This window comes from Triticum dicoccoides, chromosome 4A (assembly GCF_002162155.2).
Source record: "Triticum dicoccoides isolate Atlit2015 ecotype Zavitan chromosome 4A, WEW_v2.0, whole genome shotgun sequence".
NCBI lineage: Eukaryota > Viridiplantae > Streptophyta > Magnoliopsida > Poales > Poaceae > Triticum > Triticum dicoccoides.
The window spans coordinates 404,488,269-404,507,411 of NC_041386.1; positions in this window are offsets into that span (position 1 = coordinate 404,488,269).

Consider the following 19,143-nt stretch of genomic DNA (forward strand, 5'->3'; position numbering starts at 1 on the left):
CATTTCCTCATTTCTGTGTTGTGTGCTTGTTCATATTTGTTTGAAGAATTTGACTGAATACTTTCTCAATTTCCTCAGCTCAATTTCTTCAGTATGTTTGTCTTCATTCTGTTTATCTTGTGTTTACGCTTTCTGTACTCTGAGCTTGTTTTCATTTCATCATGAAGACCACGCTCATGTTCTGCTATGTTTACTCTTGAGTACTTATTTCGCTGCAAGTAGTTCTTCACTCAGAAATTTCCTCACACGCAAATTCCTTAGTGAAGAATTCATAAAAATCGCCTATTAACCCCCCTCTAGTTGATATAACGCACTTTCAGAAATGCAGGGAGAAAGGTAGAGGGAACCTTGTCTTCAGGACACACTTGTCTCAAATGCGAGGAAATTTACAAACTTAGCCCCAGTTTAAAATTTCCTACATGAGAGCAATATTGGTCTGTTGGGGATAGGACTGTAATCTCGCATACACCGAATATTTGCCGACGGAGATTTCGGCCGATGAGAGTTCGTTTTGGCGCCCACCATGAATGAATCTCGGGAGGTGAGAGGCTATTTGAGCCGAGGAGAAACTGTGTTTTGGCGCCCACCATGTATGAATCCTGGGAGGTGAGAGGCTGTAACACCTCGGATGTAACTAACCATATTTGTACTCCAACTCTTGTCATTTTCGGCTCTATGTTATGGGATTCCCTTCGTGGTTGGGTTTGTCTTTGTGTTGCTTTTGTTCATGTCATGCATTTATATCATGTCATCATGTGCATCTCATTTGCATACGTGTTCGTCTCATGCATCCGGGCATTTTCCCCGTTGTCCGTTTTCCAATCCGACACTCCGACGTCCTATGGCGTCCCCTTTTGTCTCTTTTCGTGTGCGGGTGTTAAACATTATCGGATTAGACCGAGATTTGCCACACGGCCTTGGTACACCACAGGTAGACCGCCTGTCAAGTTTCGTGCCATTTGGAGTTCGTTTGATACTCCAACGGTTAACCGGGGAACCGTAAAGGCCTCGTGTGTGTTGAAGCCCAACATCCCTCCAAAATGGCCCAATAACCCTTCCAAACCTATCCCATGTCCTCCGCCGTCGGATCACGATCACGCGGCCCAAAACGGCACCTCATTTGGACACTCCCACCTCCTTCTATGTATAAATATTTGATCCCCTCTCCAATTTTCGGGTCCAAACCCTAGACCCGCTCCCCCTCGCCGCCGGATGCGTCCGGACCGCGTCGGACACGTCCGCGCCGCCGCTCCCCTCCACTCCTGCGCCGCCACATGTCCACCGCGCCGTCCCCGCCACCGCGGCCGGCTGGACCCAAATCGGGCTCGTGGAGCCCGTTCTCCGCCCGCGCCTCCCCGTGCCTAGCGCCGCTGCCTCCGAGCCCGCCGGCCGCCGCCTCCGCCCTGCTCCAGCCGTCGCCGCCGCTCCGCGCACCGTCCGACCGTCGCCCGCCGCCTCGGCTCTGCTCCGCCACAGAGCTCCTCCTCTGGCCGGATCCGGCTCCTCCCGACCTCGCCGGCTCCTTCCTCCGGCGTCTGGAGCAACTCTGGTGAGTTCTAGTTCTTCCGACGAAGATCCATACGAACATCGGGATCTGCGCCAAGCAAACCCTAGATCTGGAGGTCCAGATTCCCTCTAAGTCGTCCCCCCCCACATTTTCAGGCCCTGTTCATCGTACCATAACTTGTTGCATACTGCTCCGTTTCACGCGCATGTTATATCAAAATGTTCATCATGATGTGCTCTTCATTTTGTTCCATTGTGACATGCTTGTTTGAGTAAATCTTGATGCCCAAATCGTTGATGCAAGAGTGCTATAAAATGTTAGGTGCTGATTCTTAGCCGAGTATGAGCATTGGTCATTTTTGCTACATTTGTTGTGTGCTACATATGAACATGAGCTCTACATGTGTTTTGGTCTATGCCATGCCATCTTTACAGGGGTGTATGCCATGTATTTTTGTGATCTTTGTGGCGACTAGCACATGCATGCAAAGTAGCTCTCGTGATATTGCTGATTTCAGAGACTTAGAATGTCACTAAGTCATTTCCCTGCTATTATTTTTATGCCATGTATTTATGTTGCTACAGTGAGATCCATGCTTATTTTGAGTATGTTCAGTAAGCATGATTTGGACATATGGTTATGCTCTATCCATCCACGCCCCTGTTTGCATTTATGGAGTGCCCTAGCATGACTTAATCTTGCTCTACTTTTGCTATAAAATTTTCCTGGCAGATTGTTTACGTGTTAATCAATTTTGCCAAGGTTGTTGTAGTTAATCCATGCATGCTATAAACTTGTTCTTGCCTTGGTTAGCTTCATGAACATGCCACACTGCTGTAGGTATGCTTAGATTGTCATGCAATGCCTTGTGTTCAGTGAATCGAGCTCGCAAAAATGCCTTCATAACTCTGTTTTGCCATGCTCAGTTTTCTGCCAAGTCTGAATTTGTTAATGAAACTTGCTATGTTTACATGGGTGCCATCATGTCTTATGTGGCTTTTTGGCTTATGGTCAGTAAGGGACTTTTGTCCTATGCTTTGAGTAGATTCATGCCATGCCTTTGTTTGCTATGTTATGTTCCTGTAGCATGTTGTTATCTTGCTCTAAACATTGCTTCCTGGCGTTAATTCCTGGCATGTTACTATTTTCACTAAGTCTGTGATGCTGATATATTTTGCACTTTTGCCATGCTTGTTTGGACCTGCTTTTGTGTGAATTAGCAGCAGCTCAGTGTTCATCTTTTGTCAAGCATCTTGAGTAGATCACTGCCATGTGCTTTGTTGCTATGTTGGAGTGAAGTAGCTTAGTTTCTTGTTTCACTCTATATGGCATCATTCTGTCAATCGCAGAATTCTGCCATTATTGTTTTGCTTGCCATTTGCAAACCGTGCATCCGATTCTGATGATCTTTATATCGATTTCGACTGAAATCAACTCATCTTTCCAGCAGCGCACTTGGTTTGCCAAGTTGATGCCTGGTTCATTCTTTCCCTTCAGAAGCACACATATGCATTGCATATCACATCCCGCATATCATGCCATGTTTTGCATCATGTTGCTTGCGCATTGCACCATGGTTGATTGTTGTTTCCTTTGCTTGTGTTCTTTCCATGGGTAGAGCCGAGAGACAAGTGCGTGATCAAGGAACCTGTTGAGTATGCTTACTAGGATCAAGTTTTCGTCAACATAGAGAACTTTGCAGGCAAGATGACCATACCCTCAAAATCACTTCTATCTTTGCTTGCTAGTTGTTCGCTCTATTGCCATGCCGCGATACCTACCACTTGCTATATCATGCATCCCATATTTCCATGTCAAGCCTCTAACCCACCTTTCCTAGCAAACCGTTGTTTGGCTATGTTACTGCTTTGCTCAGCCCCTCTTATAGCGTTGCTAGTTGCAGGTGGAGATGAAGTTTGTTCCTTGTTGGAACATGATTTTTGTTGGGATATCATTATTATATCTTGTTTACTTTAATGCATCTATATACTTGGTAAAGGGTGGAAGGCTTGGTCTTTTTCCTAGTGTTTTGTTCCACTCTTACCGCCCTAGTTTCCGTTATACCGGTGTTATGTTCCTTGATTTTGCGTTCCTTACGCGGTTGGGTGTTATGCGAACCCCTTGACAGTTTGCTTTCAATAAAACTCCTCTAGCAAGGTCTAACCTTGGTTTTACCATTTGCCTACCTACCACCATATACCTTCCCCTCGGTTCTACAGACTCAAGGGTCATCTTATTTAAACCCCCCGGGCTAGTGCTCCTCTCAGTGTTGGTCCGAACCGAGCCGCCTGTGGGGCCACCTCAGGGAAACTCGAGGTTTGGTTTTACTCGTAGCCTGTCTCATCCGGTGTTGCCCTGAGAACGAGATACATGCGACTCCTATCTGGATTTGTCGGCACATCGGGTGGCTTTGCTGGTCTTGTTTTACCATTGTCGAAATGTCTTGTAACCGGGATTCCGAGACTCATCGGGTCTTCCCGCTAGAAGGAGTATCCTTCGTTGACCGTGAGAGCTTGTTATGGGCTAAGTTGGGACACCCCTACAGGGTTTTGAACTTTCAAAAGCCGTGCCCGCGGTTATGGGCAGATGGGAATTTGCTAATATCATGTTGTAGAGAACCTGACACTTAACTTAATTAAAATGAATCAACCGCGTGTGTAGCCGTGATGGTCTCTTTTCGGTGGAGTCCGGGAAGAGAACACAGTCTCGTGTTATGCTTGAACGTAAGTAGTTCAGGATCACTTCTTGATCATTATAGCTTCTCGACCGAGCTTTGCTTCTCTTCTCGCTCTCATTTGCTTATGTTAGCCACCATATATGCTAGTGCTTGCTGCAGCTCCACCTCACTACCCCTTTTCCCTACCTTAAGCTTAAATAGTCTTGATCACGAGGGTGTGAGATTGCTGAGTCCTCGTAACTCACAGATTACTTTAAAACAGATGCAGGTGCCGATGATGCCAGTGCAGGGGACGCTACCGAACTCAAGTGGTAGTTTGTCGAGGATTTCGGACGTTACTATGTGTCTTTTCCGGACAATCAGTAGAGGAGCCCAGTTGGGGCGATCGGGGATCTAGCATTTGGGGTTGTCTTTATCTATGTTGGTTCTGTAGTCGGACCTTGATTGTATTCTGGATGATGTAATGCTATATTTATGTATTGTGTGAAGTGGCGATTGTAAGCCAACTCTTTATCCCTCTCTTATTCAGTACATGGGATGTGTAAAGATTACCCCTCTCGCGACATGCCTACTATGAGGTTATGCCTCTAAGTCGTGCTCCGACACGTGGGAGATATAGCCATGTCGTGGGTGTTATAAGTTGGTATTAGAGCCTTCCCCGACTTAGAGCCCCCTGCTTGATCGAATCACTGACGTTGTTGAGTCTACAAAAATGTTTTGAGTCTTATAGGATTATATATATCTCCCTTCGTCGCTCTGGTGAGGCCTCCTGACGTAGAGTTTTGACTCTTCTCTCCTCAAATTTCACTAAAAAAATTTAGGATCACGCGGGTATCTTGGAATTGTTCCCATGGTTTTGTGACAAGAACATTGTTCTTGGTGCCTCCTGACATTTGGGGGTTGTGGCAGTGTCCCGTGGAGTTGAGCTCCGAGGTGTTGTCGTCACAATTTTATCATTGCAGTTCTGGAATACCTCAGTTCGCCGACATCGAAAATCTCTTTTATGCAGTTGTTGGTGAGATAACCTCGATGCCACCCAGTACTGGGGCGGGAGTTCGGGAGTATTGCCATAACTCGTATAACGGATGCTTTTCGAAGGTTGAGGTAAATGATTTTCGAAGGTTTATTGGTTATGTGTTGAAGGATGGATACAGCTGGATGTAGGATTTGCTCCTGTTGGGTGAGATATTATGCTTCCCCTGTATCCCCAACACCTGATTGCATAACTAGACAGTTTCGGGAGTTTCATAGGTGGGAATTCATGTAGCTCTAGTATTTCTTCCTGCAGATATTTGGTTTGTGATTGGTTAATCCTTACCATTATTTGCTCATATCCGTACCTTGTTGCTTTATTCTCCTACCCTTATATAAGTGGCTTCTCAATTTATGGAAGTGTGATGATTTACTTTGGAATTCATTCGTTCATTCTTGTTTGAATGTTAAGGCTATATGTTGCAATTTCGATCCATTGATTCAGCTTAAATGTATGTCTTTCAAGATGCTAACGGATGTCAACCTCTTCAGGATGGCTCCTCCAACGCGTCAGAATCCGGAACCTCCCCCACCACCTCCACCTCCGGAGGCATGGCAAGCTGTCATGGCCGCCACCAACGCCACCACGCAGATGCTTTTGCAACTCTTGCAAGAGTGTAACCAAGGAAATCAAGGCCAAGGCAACAATCAAGCTCAGTTTGCTACCCTCAACCAGTTCCTTGCAAACCAGCCGAAGTCCTTCAGTAGCTGTGTCGAGGCCACAGACGCTGACGATTGGCTTGTGGATATCGGCAAACATTTTGAGTGTAGCAATGTCAGGCCTGAGGACTTTGTCAAGTTTGCTTCATTCCAACTCAAAGACCAAGCTGCTGAGTGGTATAAACAATACAAAGATTCCATAGGAGGTCGTGTGATTACCTGGGATGATTTCCGCCGAGACTTCAAAGCTCACCACATTCCTCAAATTGTTGGTGAGAGTAAGCGCGGGGAGTTCCGCAATCTCAAGCAAGGCAGTATGTCTGTTTACCAATACAACATCCTGTTTCAGAGGCTCACTCCCTTCGCTAAACAAGACGTCCCTGACGAGAAGAGTATGATTTATCAATTCAGAGGTGGCCTCAGAGAAGATCTGCAACTAGCTCTCGTGCTTTTTGAGCCGACCAAGTATGATGAATTCTACAACATGGCACTAAAGCAAGAGGCCGCTCAGCTCAAGTACGATGCTTCTAAGAAGAGAGTCAGGGATGCAACTCCATCTTCTTCTTCAACTCAAGTGGCAGCTAAGCAGCAGAAGTTCTGGTTGGCTCCTCCTCCTCCGTTCCGTCAGCCTTATCAGCAGAAGAGTAAAGGTGGCAATGGATCTTCCCACCCACCCAACCCAAGCTATCAGAAGAAAGCTCCATATCATGCTGCAAGGTCAAGTGCTCCGTATCACCATTCGCTCTCAGAGGTTACTTGCAACAAGTGTCAGCAGAAAGGGCACTATGCAAACAAATGCTTCAACCAAAGGCGCCTTCCGCCTCCTCCTCCTGTGAGATCTGCCAGCAATGCAGTGATCAAGCATAATCCCAAGCATGCCAAGGTCAACATGATGAGCGCAGCTCAGGCAGAGGACTCTTCAGAAGTGATCATGGGTAACCTTCCAGTAAAATCCATTCCTGCTAAAGTTCTTTTTGATACTGGTGCATCACATTCTTTCATGTCATTCCCATTTGCATCGGAGCACAACTTTGACACTAAGGCATTACCTAAAGCATTGCAAGTTGTTTCTCCGGCTAAGCGCTTGAGATCTACCATGATGGTTCCGAATGTCGGTATCGAAATGGGCGACTACAAATTTGTGGCTTCTCCTATTGTTCTTGGTGACTCGGATATTCATCTAATTCTCGGCATGGTCTGGCTTTCTAAGCACAAGGCTCAGCTTGATTGTGCTGCCAGGCAGATTCAATTGACACACTCGTCTGAGGATGTGATCATCTATGCCGCTCGTGATGATACCATTCGACTATTTTCTCTCAATGAGAAGGGCGAGTTGAATGACATCTCTCAGATTCTAGGCATTTGTGAATATCAAGACGTCTTTCCAGAAGAGCTTCCAGGAATGCCTCCTCACCAGCCAGTTGAATTCATTATTGATCTTGAGCCTGGCACGGAACCTGTTTGCAAACGTCCTTACAAGCTTGGACCAGAAGAGTTGAAGGAGCTGAAGAAACAACTCGATGAACAAGAGCGTATGGGTCCGATCTGACCGAGTTCTTCTCCATGGGGTTGTGGTGTTCTTTTTGTCAAGAAGAAGGATGGCACGGAACGACTCTGCGTCGACTACCGTCCATTGAACAAGAAGACAATAAAGAACAAGTACCCACCTCCCAACATCAATGAGCTATTCGAGCAACTTAAAGGTGCTCAAGTATTCTCCAAGCTTGACCTCCGTGTGGGTTATCATCAGATTCACATTCGTGAGCAAGATATCCCCAAGACAACATTCAGAACAAGCTATGGTTCTTATGAATACACTATCATGTCTTTCGGCCTTGTCAACGCTCCTCCAACGTTCTCTCGCATGATGAACTTCATCTTCAACCCATAAACAAATGATTTCATCTTGGTGTATCTCGATGATATTTTGGTCGTTTCCAAGAACAAGGAGGATCATGCCAAGAATTTGAGATTGGTGCTGGACAAACTCAGAGAACATCAATTCTATGCGAAGTTTTCAAAGTGTGAGTTTTGGCTCGATGAGGTTCTCTACCTTGGCCATATCATCTCCGCCAAGGGCATTGTTGTTAATCCTGAGAAGGTGTCTGCAATTGTGAATTGGGAACCGCCTCAGAATATGAAGCAACTCCGCAGTTTACTTGGGCTTGCAAGCTATTGTCGAAGATTCGTTGAGAATTTCTCTAAGATCGCGAAGCCTCTTTCCAACCTCCTCCAGAAGCACGTCAAGTATGTCTGGACGCCTGAATGTGACGTGGCTTTCAACACCCTGAAAGAGAAGTTAGTCACAGCTCCAGTTCTGACTCCTCCTGATGAATCCAAACCATTCGAAGTTTTCTGTGATGCCTCCCTGCAAGGTCTCGGTGCTGTGTTAATGCAAGAGAAGAAAGTTGTGGCCTATACCTCTTGCTAGTTGAAGCCCAACGAAAAGAACTACCCCACTCACGACCTCGAGTTGGCGGCAGTTGTCCATGCTCTTTTAACATGGAGACATCTCTTGTTGGGAAGGAAAGTGGACATCTTCACTGATCATAAGAGCCTCAAGTACATCTTCACTCAGCCCAACCTCAACCTCAGGCAGACTCGTTGGGTCGAAATGATTCAAGAGTATAATCCGAGTATTGAATATACTCCAAGCAAGGCCAATGTCATTGCAGACGCTTTGAGCAGGAAGGCTTAGTACAATAGCCTAATTCTCAAGCCCTTCCAACCGGACCTTTGTGAAGCTTTCCGCAAGCTTAATCTCCAAGTTGTTCCTCAAGGATTTCTTGCCAACCTACAAGTCTCTCCTACTTTGCAAGATCAGATTTGTGAGGCACAACTTCTTGATGCCATGGTGAAGAAGGTGAAAAATGGGATCGCCAAGAGCCAACCCAAGTACAAGTGTTATCGCCTTGATGACAAAGATACTCTTTTCTTTGAGGATCGAATTGTGGTTCCTAAATGTGATCTTCGTAAAGTCATTATGAACGAGGCTCACAATTCCCTCCTATCCATTCATCCTGGAAGTACAAAGATGTACCATGACCTCAAGCAGTCGTATTGGTGGACTCGAATGAAGCGAGAAATTGCTCAGTTCGTGAATGAATGTGATGTCTGCAGAAGAGTGAAAGCAGAACACCAACGGCCAGCTGGTCTCCTCCAACCTCTTGCCACTCCAGAATGGAAGTTTAACCATATTGAGATGGACTTCATGACTGGATTTCCCAAGTCCAAGCGTGAAAATGATGCTATCTTTGTTGTCATTGACAAGCTTACTAAAGTGGCTCATTTCCTTCCTATCAAAGAATCTATCACAGCAGCTCAGTTGTCAGAGCTATACACCTCCAGGATTGTCTCCTTGCACGGCATTCCGCAGTTGATATCTTCAGATCGTGGAAGCATCTTTACTTCTAAGTTCTGGGACTCCTTCCAGAAGGCCATGGGCACCAACATTCGCTTCAGCACATCCTTCCATCCTCAAACTAGTGGCCAAGTCGAGCGAGTCAATCAAATCCTTGAAGATATGCTCAGGGCTTGTGTCATTTCCTTCGGTATGAAGTGGGAAGATTGTCTTCCATATGCCGAGTTCTCCTACAACAACAGCTTCCAAGCGAGTTCGGGCAAGGCCCCATTCGATATTCTCTATGGCAGAAAGTGTCGTACTCCTCTTAATTGGTCAGAGACTGGTGAACGCCAACTTCTTGGCAATCACTTAATCACAGAAGCTGAAGAAATGTGCAAAGTCATCCGTGAAAATCTCAAAGCCGCGCAATGGCGCCAGAAGAGTTACTATGATAGCAAGCACCATGATTTGGCTTTCGAGATCGGAGACCATGTCTACCTCCGCGTCTCTCCAATGAAAGGTACTCGTTGCTTCGTATCAAAGGGAAGCTTGCCCCTAGATACGTGGGTCCTTTCAAGATCATTGGCAAAAGAGGCGATCTTGCCTATCAATTTGAGCTTCCGTCCAACTTTGCAAATGTGCACGACGTGTTTCACGTGTCACAGCTTCGCAAATTCTTCAAGACTCCTGACCGCACCATCAACTTCGAAGAGATTGATCTCTAAGAAGACCTGTCATATCATGAGCATCCCGTTGCTATTCTTGAAGAAACCGAGCGCAAGCCTCGCAACAAGTCTATCAAATTCCTGAAAGTGAAGTGGTCACACCATTTCGACCGAGAAGCCACCTGGGAACGCGAGGACCACCTCCGTTCCAAATATCTGGAGTCCTTTCAGTCCTAGATCTCGGGACGAGATCCATTCATAGTGGTGGAGTGTTGTAACACCCCGGATGTACCTTACCATATTTGTACTCCAACTCTTGCCATTTTCGGCTCTAAGTTATGAGATTCCCTTCGTGGTTGGGTTTGTATTCATTTTGCTTTTGTTCATGTCATGCATTTCATATCATGTCGTCATGTGCATCTCATTTCCATACGTGTTCGTCTCATGAATCCGAGCATTTTCCCCGTTGTCCGTTTTGCAATCTGACACTCCTACGTCCTCTGGCGTCCCCTTTTGTCTCTTTTCGTGTGCGGGTGTTAGACGTTCTCGGATTGGACCGAGATTTGCCACGTGGCCTTCGTACACCACCGGTAGACCACCTGTCAAGTTTTGTGCAATTTGGAGTTCGTTTGATACTCCAACGGTTAACTAGGGAACCGTAAAGGCCTTGTGTGTGTTGCAGCCCAACACCCCTCCAAAACGGCCCAATAACCCTTCCAAACCTATCCCATGTCCTCTGCCGTCGGATCACGATCGCGTGGCTGAAAACAGCACCTCATTTGGACACTCCCACATCCTTCTATGTATAAATATGTGATCCCATCTCCAATTTTCGGGTCCAAACCCTAGCCCCGCCCCCCTCGCCGCCGGACGCGTCAGGACCGCGCCAGACACGTCCGTCCCGCCGCTCCCCTCCACTCCTGCGCCACCACGTGTCCACCGCGCCGCCCCCGCTGCCGCGGCCAGCCGGACCCGAATCGGGCCCGCGAAGCCCGTTCGCTGCCCGCGCCTCCCCGCAGCTAGCGCCACCACCTCCACGCCCGCCGCCTACCGCCTTCGCCCTGCTCCAGCCACCGCCACTGCTACGGTCGCCATCAGGCCATCGCCCGCTGCCTCATCGCCTCGGCTCCGCTCCGCCGCCGTGCGCTGCCGCCCGAGCTCCTCTCCAGCCGGATCCGCCTCCTCCCGACCTCGCCGGCTCCTTCCTCCGGCGTCTGCTGCAACTCCGGCGAGTTTGAGTTCTTTCGGCGAAGATCCAGACGAACCTCAGGATCTGCACCAAGCGAACCCTAGATGTGGAGGTCTAGATTCCCTCTATGTCCTTTCCCCCCACATTTTCAGGACCTGTTCATCATACCATAACTTGTTCCATACTGCTCCGTTTCACGCACATGTTATATCAAAATGTTCATCATGGTGTGATCTTCATTTTGTTCCATTGTGACATGCTTGTTTGAGTCCATCTTGATGCCCAAATCATTGATGCAAGAGTGCTATAAAATGTTAGGTGCTGATTCTTAGCAGAGTGTGAGCATTTGTCATTTTTGCTACATTTGTTGTGTGCTGCATATGAACATGAGCTCTACATGTGTTTTAGTCTCTACCATGCCATCTTTACAGGGGTGTATGGCATGTATTTTTGTGATCTTTGTGGTGACTAGCACATGCATGCAAAGTAGCTCTCGTGATATTGTTGATTTCAGAGACTTAGAATTTCACACTCATTTCCCTGCTGTTATTTTTATGCCATGTATTCATGTTGCGACAGTGAGATCCATGCTTCTTTTGACTATGTTCAGTAAGCATGATTTGGACATATGGTTATGCTCTATCCATCCATGCCCCCGTTTGCATTTATGGAGTGCCCTAGTATGACTTAATCTTGCTCTACTTTTGCTATAAAATGTTTCTGGCAGAGTGTTTACGTGTTAATCAATTTTGCCAAGGTTGTTGTAGTTGATCCATGCATGCTATAAACTTGTTATTGCCTTGGTTAGCTTCATGAACATGCCATCTTGCTGTAGGTATGATTAGATTGTCATGCAATGCCTTGTGGTGGGAGTCGAGCTCGCAAAGATGCCTTCATATCTCTGTTTTCCCATATTCAGTTTTCTGCTAATTCTGAATCTGTCAACGAAACTTGCTATGTTTACATGGGTGCCATCATGTCTTATGTGCCTTTTTGGCTTATGGTCAGTAAGGGACTTTTGTCCTATGCTTTGAGTAGATTCATGACATGCCTTTGTTTTCTATGTTATGTTCCTGTAGCATGTTGTTATTTTGCTCTAAACATTTCTTCCTGATGTTAATTCCTGGCATGTTAGTATTTTCACTAAGTCTGTGATGCTGATATCGTTTGCACTTTTGCCATGCTTGTTTGAACCTGCTTTCGTGTAAATTACCCGTAGCTCAGTGTTCATCTTTTATCCAGCATCTTGATTAGATCACTGCCATGTGCTTTGTTGCTATGTTGGAGTGCAGTAGCTTACTTTCTTGTTGCACTCTAGATGGCATCGTGTTGTCAATCGCAGAATTGTGCCATTATTGTTTTGCTTGCCATTTGCAAACCGTGCATCCGATTCCGGTGATCTTTATATCGATTTCAACTGAAATTAACTCATCTTTCCAGCAGCGCACTTGGTTTTCCAAGTTGATGCCTGGTTCATTCTTTCCCTTCCGAAGCACGCATATGCATTGCATATCACATCTCGCATATCATGCCATGTTTTGCATCATGTTGCTTGCGCATTGCACCGTTGTTGATTGTTTTTTCCTTTGCTTGTGTTATTGCCTTGGGTAGAGCCAGGAGACGAGTGCATGATCGAGGAACCCATTTAGTATGCTTACGAGGATCAAGTTTTCGTCAACTCGGAGAACTTTGCAGGCAAGATGACCATACCCTCAAAATTACTTGTATCTTTGCTTGCTAGTTGTTCGATCTATTTCCATGCCGCGATACCTAGCACTTGATATATAATGCCTCCCATATTGCCATGTCAAGCCTCTAACCCACCTTTCCTAGCAAACCGTTGTTTGGCTATGTTACCGCTTTGCTCAGCCCCTCTTATAGCGTTGCTAGTTGCAGGTGGAGATGAAGTTTGTTCCTTGTTGGAACATGATTTTTGTTGGGATATCATTATTATATCTTGTTTACTTTAATGCATCTATATACTTGGTAAAGGGTGGAAGGCTCGGCCCTTTTCCTGGTGTTTTGTTCCACTCTTGCCGCCCTAGTTTCTGTCATACCGGTGTTATGTTCCTTGATTTTGCGTTCCTTACGCGGTTGGCTGTTATGGGAACCCCTTGACATTTCGCTTTGAATAAAGCTCCTCCAGCAAGACCCAACCATGGTTTTACCATTTGCCCACCTACCACCATATACCTTCCCTTGGGTTCTGCAGACTCAAGGGTCATCTTATTTTAAACCCCCTCGGGCCAGTGCTCCTCTGAGTGTTGGTTTGAACCGAGCCGCCTGCGGGGCCACCTCGGGGAAACTCGAGGTTTGGTTTTACTCGTAGCATGTCTCATCCGGTGTTGCCCTGAGAACGAGATACGTGCGACTCCTATCAGGATTTATCGGCACATCGGGTGGCTTTGCTAGTCTCGTTTTACCATTGTCGAAATGTCATGTAAGAGGGATTCCGAGACTGATCGGGTCTTCCCGCTAGAAGGAATATCCTTTGTTGACCATGAGAGCTTGTGATGGGCTAAGTTGGGATGCCCCTGCAGGGTTTTGAACTTTCGAAAGTCGTGCCCGCAATTATGGGCAGACGGGAATTTGTTAATATCCGGTTGTAGAGAACCTGACACTTAACTTAACTAAAATGAATCAACCGCGTGTGTAGCCGTGATGGTCTCTTTTCGGCGGAGTCCGGGAAGAGAACACGGTCTCATGTTATGCTTGAACGTACGTAGTTTCTGGATCACTTCTTGATCATTATAGCTTCTCGACCAAGCTTTGCTTCTCTTCTCTCTCTCATTTGCGTAAGTTAGCCATCATTTATGCTAGTGCTTGCTGCAGCTCCACCTCACTACCCCTTTTCCCTACCTTAAGCTTAAATAGTCTTGATCGCGAGGGTGTGAGATTGCTGAGTCCCCGTGACTAATAGATTACTTCAAAACAGATGCAGGTGCCGATGATGCCAGTGCAGGGGACGCTACCGAACTCAAGTGGGAGTTCGACAAGGATTCGAGATGTTACTATGTGTCTTTTCCGTACGATCAGTAGAGGAGCCTAGTTGGGGCGATCAGGGATCTAGCATTTGGGGTTGTCTTTATTTATGTTGGTTCCGTAGTCGGACCTTGATTGTATTCTGGATGATGTAATGCTATATTTATGTATTGTGTGAAGTGGCGATTGTATGCCAACTCTTTATCCCTCTCTTATTCAGTACATGGGATGTGTAAAGATTACCCCTCTTGCGACATGCCTACTATGCAGTTATGCCTCTAAGTTGTGCTCCGACACGTGGGAGATATAGCCGCATCATGGGTGTTATAGAGGCGGAGGCGGTTATGTCACGTTTGAGTGAAATTACAAGTCTACCCCTATCAAACCTATACAAATTGAGCTGATGGCGTTGCGTTCCAGGGATAGGCAGTAATTTCCATCTCGCAGATTTTGGTTTCGGGCGGTTACTGCGAGTTTTATCGCTTTGTTCAATATTTTTGGAGAAAAATATTGCACATTTACCGTGCCAACTCAATTCGAATCCATTTTGTATTTTTTCAGGCATGATCCATTTTGTATTTGAATACAAATCTATACATCATTTTTTATATATACTTTCTAAAGCAAAACACCCTTTATACATAAATATGGTTTACAAATGGCATGATCTCAGATTCATAAGGCCATCTTAATTTGAATTTTCAAATATTTGAAACCACTTTATGTTTAAATCCAATGTATGCATTCCTCGCTAACTATCTCCAATTAATATATGGTTCATGCAGGTTCTTTTTACTTCTTAAACACGTACAATGTGTTTGACACATGCAAAATATAGGTAATCCGGTTTAGACATTAATTGCATATAAACCATGCCTTATCTCTAATTAAAAAAATCTATGGATCACTAATATTGATAAACTAAATAACATTACTCGTGTCCCCAAATTCAAATGAATATGCATGTTTGATTGACCAATTTTTGTTATGATATTGTCGATGTCCTGATCTCTAGTTTAAATATTTGAATCCCCTTTAATCCAGATATTCATCTCATATAACTATCACTCATGCTTATATCTCTCTCTAGACCTATATGCCTTCACCATTTCCCACGTATCTCTTGTGCTACTTGTGTGTCGACAATAGTCTTTTATCTTCGTAACACACTGACGGTACTCTCTCCCTCGACCTTAACTCTATATCTCTCTAAGTATATCTCGATGCCTACTATCTGTCTCTAACTATGGTTCTCCCTGTGAAATCTCTTTGTCTCACACAAACACAAACTGCGACTCCTGGGGTCTCATTTCTCTCTACTATTCCCATATATACAGCTCACACACACCATCTCACACAAAGATGTCTCGCGTTCTCTATGTCTCAGTAGCTACGACTCCCCCTCTTAAATATCTCTCTGTCAGAAACAAACACAAACTCCGTCTCCCAGGGTCTCATATCTCTCCATCATTCCCTTGTATGCCGCTCACACACACCCTCTCTACCTAGGGATATCTCGCGTTCCCTGATATGTCTCTCTAGCTACGACTCTCCTTGTGAGATATCTTTCTCTCTCACAAACAGAAAACTCCGTCTCTCGGGATCTCATTTCTCTCTAATATTTGCTTGTATGTCACTCACATGCACCCTCTCTCTATCTCTCTCTCACACACACATAACTCAGCCTTCTGATCCACTCGACTCTCATCTCTAACACACACACTAGCTGATCCCCCTCTAGCTAGAATCTCTATCTTTCTATTTCTCTATTTCTCCACCAACCTTCTTTCTCGCCCGCACTCTTGCTTCCTATCACACACCTATATCTGTTTATCTCTACATGGAGTCATGCACCTTCTTTTTATCTTTCTCTCACTCACACATAACTCGCCTCTCTGAACCACTCGACTATTATCTCTAACACACAAACTAGCCGATATCCCTCTAGCTAGCATCTATATCTCTCTCTCTCTATCTGTTTCTCCGTCAACCTTTCTTTCTTGCATGCACTCTTGCTTCCTATCACACTATATCTATTTCTCCGTCAACCTTTCTTTCTTGCATGCACTGTTGCTTCCTATCACACTATATTTGTTTCTCTATACATGCATCTATAGGTCAATCTCTTTTGCACGCACGTTGTCTCTTGCTCTCTTTGCTCGTCATAGATGCATGCTCCAGCACACACCACTCTCTCTTAAATAAAAAAACACATGCTCAATCATCAGGCCTTCTTCCCTCACTCTCACATGCATGCATACCATCATACCGATCCATCTCGTTGATCTTATGACTTATGTCTCTTTTCTTTTATCTCGATCATGCGCGCACACGCACACATCCCACGTATACTTTTATACCTCTTGCACATGCACGTTCAAGGTCTCATATGTCTCCATACGTAGTTAATTACCATCAACCCTTATCCCACATCGAATCTTTCTCTTCTTGTGTGCACATGACTTGTGCATGTATGGGTCTATTCTCTAAAACACACACTCACACTTAACTATCACCTTCTAGCTACCCCCTCTCTCACTCCTTCCCTCTATCCATGAAACCAATAAGACTATTCCTTCACTTAATTCCCGCCTACACGGACCATCGATAGTAGTCTTCCTTGGTGTATCTCGAACAAACACATTATCTTGATGCCCACTCCTCTCACGCGTACACGCCTCCTCTTCCCTATTTAAGAGCCTCTTCTCTCTCGCACCCCCCTTGTTGGAGGCCTCTGCCATACACATCACCTCTCTACCTCTCGATGATGAAGCCACACACACTTAATTACTTTCCCTACCGAAGACTCCGCTTCACACACACAAAGACTCCATTTCACACACATATGCTCCAGGTGGAGCATTTGTTCCTACCACCCTTTGTCCAACCTTACCCGTATGATAGTCTATCACCTTAATTTACTTTTATAACATGGAAAATTTCCACTTTATTTTAGTACTCCCTCCATCACGGTTTAGAAGGCGCACATGATAAATCTCTGGAACCAAGGTAATCCACGATTGGCTCCAGCTTCCTTTCCTTGCGACTGAAAAATTGTTGCATAAGTTAGACCATAGAGCCTAATTAGCTTAGAAATCAATGCATAGTAAACCACCTGGCCAGTAAACATGCCGTCCGCATGCATGAAGTGGTGGAGACCAATTCCACCGAATCGATCTCTCTTTCCCTTCTTCCTCCGTGCACTCCTTCCTTCTTCCTGCTCTCCTTCCTTCTTCCCTCACAGTTTCCATCTTCATACCCTCAAATTTCGCGTCCAAAAATCTCCCGCCGATTATCCCCTTTCAAATCCAAAACAAAATTAGACACGCCAATTCAGCTCCTTTGATACCTAAGCCGATGGAGTCACACGAACAGACACCGCATAGTCTTTATCCTCCTTCTTGATCTTTTTTTAGAACGAAGACGCTGGACACGTCCGGCTTTAAATTAATAAAGCCCACAACTAGGTAGCATGACTGACAGAGTCTTAGATCACAAAGATGAGCACGGAGGCTCCGGCCAAAGCGAGCGCATAGTCTGGAGAGTTATCGGGCAGGCCAAAAGCAGCACGAAGCAAGCAAAGAAGATTACATGGCTCAAAGCCTGAGCATAGAGCACGCAGGCTCGCTCGTGCGCAAACCAAAAGGGCCACTTCACGTCACAGAAGTGGTTGTTGGCTCCCTAGCCATCACGTAGACTTGGCGAAGACGGTCTTGTGCATGTTTGAGTTTATCAGCATCCTTGCGCCTCACCAACGGACTCCACTGCTGTAGGAAGAGCTTACATTTGTAGATGATGTTAGCAGGGTGGGTTGGGAAGATACCCTCGATCGCAAGTTTGTTCCTAGTGTGCCAGAGAGCCCAGGCCAGAGCTCCCACACAGCTCCAAAGAACGCGCTTGTTGCCTCCTTGAACAGAGTCAACAATGGTCATGAGATCGGCGGTCGAGCACGGGTTCCATGTGGTGTTGGCTGCGGCACGAACTGCACTCCAAGCAAAACGAGCTAACGGGCGGTGAAAAAACACGTGATTCGCGTCTTCCAAGACGTTGCAAATCGCACATAGGCCGGACGACGGACCATTGCGTTTGGCAACGTTGGCCGAGGTGGGCAATCTGTTACGAAACAGTTTCCAAAAGAACACCTTAAGTTTAAGCGGGAGTCGCGCATTCCATAGACCTTTCGGCACTTGGGAGGACTGGCCCTGGCAAAGTTTCCGAGACAGCGACTTGACGGAGAACTTGCCGGAGGGGGTAAGGGACCAAGTCACTGTGTCCTCGTGCGAGGAAAGCGCCACCGGAGCGATAAGTGCTAGCAAGTCCGTGAGGTAGGCTTGTTCAGTTCCTGTTAACTCACATTGGAAGTAAATCGCCAGGGAGGAGGAGGCGAGTGCCGTGGCAACGTGCTACTCCGGATTAACCGCCAGGGTGTAGAGGTCCTGGAAGTCTTGCCATAGAGGCCGGGTTCCCACCCAATGATCTAACCAAAAACGGGCCGAACGCCCATTTCCAATGCCGAACTTGGCGCCCATAGCGAAAGCCAGTCGGACCGCTTGCAGGTCATTCCAGAAAGGAGAGCCCCTCACTGCTCCTTCAAAGAAATTCCTGGACAGGAAGTACTTTGCACGCAACAGGTCTACCCACAAACCCGTCACCCCCTGCGAAAGCTTCCAAATCCACTTACACATCAGCGCGATATTGAGGATTCTAGTGTTCGTGATCCCTAACCCTCCCTGGGCTTTGGGACGGCAAACCGCATCCCAACTAACCATGTGGTACTTGTGCTTGGGTCCCGATCCTTCCCAAAAGAAATGGGGCCGGGGTGTATCCATCTTGGCATGCACCCCTTCTGCCAGTAGGAAAAGGCCCATGGCAAATTGCGGTAGTGAGGAGAGACTCGCATTCGTGAGCACCAACCTAGCTGCAGAGGACAGAAATTTTCCCCTCCACGGGCTTACCCGCCCTCCCACCTTAGTCCAGAGCGGAGCCCACCCCTCTATCGAGACGTGTTTGGCGTCCAACGGGAGGCCCAAATAGGCAAACGGGAGTTTACCCAGTTTACAGTTTAGTAGATCCGCGATACGTCTACCT